We start from the raw sequence: 3,883 nt of genomic DNA on the forward strand, positions 1-3,883 counted from the left end.
GGAGGAGAAGGGTATGACAGAGGATGAGATGGTTGGATGTCATCGCCAACTCAAACATGAATTTGAGTAAACTCTGGGAGTTGGTGATGGACAGGGAGGCCTGGCGTGCTGCAGTCCATGGGGTCGAAAAGAGTCAGACACGACTGAGCGACTGAACTGAACTGAACTGAACTGAAGGGAATGAGGGGGAGTCAGGGGGAAATGGAGGGTGGGTGCTAGGGTACAGAGTTTCTTTGGGGGGAGTGATAAAATCTTCTCAATCGATTGTGGTGATGGTTACAAAACTGGTTGTATTAAAAAAAAACCACTTAATTTTACACTTTAGATGGGTGAATTATGTATAATAAAGCTATTAAATTAAACAGCTGTATTTCTTTAAAAAAATAGCTTTGTTGACCCTGAAGATTTCCAGAAGTCCCAGGAGCCCCAGAAACCTCAGGGATCTCCTAAAGCAAAGGGTTCCAGAGCATCTTTCTTCAGCCACAGTGGGATGTGACTGCCCTCAAGGTGCCATCAGTGCTACCCTTTCCAGAACACACTTGCCCTCCTCTGAGGCTGGTTGTAAGCTCAGGCGAGAGACGTGAGCCCTAAGACCATGGATTTAAACTGCAGCCAGGAGGGCAGGAGGGGGGACCATCAGCACAGAGGCTGTGGCAGGTTTCCACTTTACAGAGCGCCCGAGGAGCAGGGGATGGGTTTTTCTCAGTTTTAAACTTTTATCCTACATTTGCATCTAGAATACTGTTCTCCTCTTTGGAACGATGATGGACTTATTCCCTGTTGCCACATAAGATTTCCATCAATGTATTGGCTTGAAATGGAGAAGGCGATGGTACCCCACTCCAGTACTCTTGCCTGGAAAATCCCATGGATGGAGGAGCCTGGTAGGCTGCAGTCCATGGGGCCACGAAGAGTCTGACATGACTGAGCAACTTCACTTTCACTTTTCGCTTTCATGCACTGGAGAAGGAAATGGCAACCCACTCCAGTGTTCTCGCCTGGAGAATCCCAGGGACGGAGGAGCCTGGTGGGCTGCCGTCTACGGGGTCGCAGAGTCGGACACGAACAGTACCATTTATCATTGCCAGACGTGGCATGGCTGGGCTCTCAGCTCAAAGTTCTGCCGAGTGAAACTGAGGCATTGGCAGGGCTACAATCTCATCAGGGCCTTGGATGGTTTTCCAAACTCACTGGTTGTCAGCAAGATTCAGTTCCTGCGGCTGTAGGACTGAGGTCCCATCGTCGTGGGCTGTCGGCTCCTGTAGACCATCCTCAAACCCTTATCCTGTGGTCCCTCCATCTGAGGAACAGAGAGGGTCCCACACATCAATTCCCTCTCTGGCTTTGAATCTCTCTAATCTCCTCCTCCACAAGCAGCTGGAGAAAATCTTTTTTTTTTTTTAATGGCTTTGAGTGATTAGGTCAGGCCCACTTGGATAACCTATCTCTTAGGCAGCTTATAACCTAATCACGGGAGTGATGCCAGGGTCACAGGTTCCACCCACACCCAATGTAGGGAGTTCACGAGAACAAAAGTCATTGGGGGGGTCATAGAAGAATTCTGCTGCCACAGAGGGGAGACCATGAAGGAGGTACAGAGAAAGTTAAGGAACTTCCCTCAGGAAGTACAGAGAATTGGAGATGGAGCCTGAAGCAGAAACGGGGGCCCCAACCCTAATCTGAAGCTTTATCCTCTACACAAACGTGAGAGAAGCAGCAGGTGGATGGACAAGATGGCCTTTCGGGCTCCGGCTGATGTTTCAGGCCCCAGCATGCTCACGTGCACACGGGGAATCCCGGCCTTCTTGGGGTTGAGGGGTGTAGATACCAGCTATGGGAGCAGGGATGAGACCCCATAGAAGCATAAAGCCCTTGCCTGGGAGATGATCCTAAATGCTCCCAGGAAGGCAGAATGGGGGTCAGACGCCTCTGTTGGGGTTTGGAGCAAACCGCAATACCGGCCAATGCCCTTTCCTACCCTAACCACAGGGAGAGTCCTGGGCCAACAAGACGGGGGTCCCCCAACCACTAGGGGGCGACCAGCACACACAATGTTTTTTGTCCAGGCTCACCCTGAGTACATCTGGGAAACCCAACTACACATACCAGGGTGGAAGCTCTGACCACCCAGCTTCCCACACCCCCAGGGCCTCAAACCCCCGGCCACCAGACCCCGATCTCCAGATGCCAGCTTCCTTCTAACAGGCTGATCTGATTCACTTTGCTCACAAGTGAGCCCTTGACAAGGGGGCTGGAGCCCACCTGTGACATGTCCCCTGTCCCCTCTCTCTGGTCCCACCCTCGCACTCCGTGTTTCCAGGCCCGACACTGCAGCCCATGGTGGGGAGCCTCCTGGCTTCTCTTCTCTTCCTCCAGCAGCTCGCCCTGTCCAGGCTCCCCCACTCCCCAACCCTGGGAAATGTTCCTCTGCTGCTTTGCAACATGTCGACTAGGAGGAGCCAGGTTGTCTGCTTCGATTGGGTGCACCCCCATTATAAAAACTCAGTGAATGGCCATCCTGGCTGGACTTTCCATTTTAGACAGCAATGGTTGGCTGACCACTTCCTCAGTTGGTTGTAAGCCGCCAGGGCAGTTACAACAATCCCACCAGGAGCCTGGGTCTCAGCACAGCAATAAAGGGGACCAGGGGTGCAGGCGGAGGGGAGGACGGGGCCTCTGGGCCTCCGGTCAATATAAAGGAGGCTAAGTCGGTCAAGGCACCAAGGGAACTGTGGCCGGAGGGGACAAAGGGTCAGCAGAGGCGCCACAGGAAACCGGGAGGGAGCATTTGGGGTTCAAAAGGAAAGCAGGAAGCAGGAGAATCAGGGAGGAGGGCTAGAGGGGTGCTGCTGAGCTCAAGAGGCTGTCCAGTCTCCCTCTGGGCTGCAGGCTTTCCTCTGAAGGAGACAGGGATGGGGAGAGAAGGCAGGACGTCCAGCCCCATCTGAGGATGGGACAGGACGGGCCAGGGGAGGGACGGATGCCTGCTCTGATGAGAAAGCAGACCTGGGTGGGCTTCGAGGGGAAGCTGATGGGAAACGGGAGAAGCTCTCCCTGGGGAGGGGGGCTCAGCCTGCCAGGAGGCCCCTGTGTATATGGGCACAAGAAGTCTGGGCCGCACGTGTGCCTGACACCTGCTGCTCTGGCGGCTTTACCTGCATCCCCCATTTCATCCTCACTATGGACCCCCAATCCTGTTATTCCCCGGGGACTTGCCAGGGTCACCTGGCCAGTCTGTACCAGTGCCTGGCTCCCTTCAGGCTCCTCTCAGCGACCTGGCTGTGATCGTCCCCAGAATAGCCATCAGGCTGAGAACTCACTCACCTGGTCCCAGGGGTCCAGCCCTGCCCAGGTAAGGCCAGGTGCAAGAGGGCAGCTGAAGGATGTGTAGGGCGAGAACCCCATCTGCTGAAACAAGGCCAGGTTCACGGTGATATAGAACCCACGTGCTGTGGATGAGAGTCAGGGCCAGACAGCCAAGGGAAGGAGCAACTCAAAGGGTCAGGGAGGGCTTTGGCTTCAAGTCTGGGCGGACAGGGAGAAAGAGGGCGAGCAAGCTCCCTGGAGGGGAAGCTGGCTGGAGTGAAGGAAGGTTTCCCGGTGGCGGTCTCCTCCCTCGGCCTCTCTGGACCATGCGCCCACGTGCAGCCGCACTGCTCCCACCAGCAGCACACTGGGGGTTAACGTCTGTCTGGTGCAGTGACCACAGCGGCAGGCTGTGATGCCAGTAATGCAGAAGCTGAAATTTGAGAAGCAGAGGGGAGAGGGGCAGGGCTGGGAAAGGCTTGGCAGCAGAGAGGAGAGAGGGTTTCCCTGGCAGGATCTGCAGCTCCGCTCCAGCGGCCAGAAAAGACCCTCCCTCCGCCCCCATCCCCTCTCTTCA

Source organism: Bison bison, unplaced genomic scaffold, assembly GCF_000754665.1.
Source record: "Bison bison bison isolate TAMUID 2011002044 unplaced genomic scaffold, Bison_UMD1.0 scf7180017864144, whole genome shotgun sequence".
In the NCBI taxonomy this organism is placed as follows: Eukaryota; Metazoa; Chordata; class Mammalia; order Artiodactyla; family Bovidae; genus Bison; species Bison bison.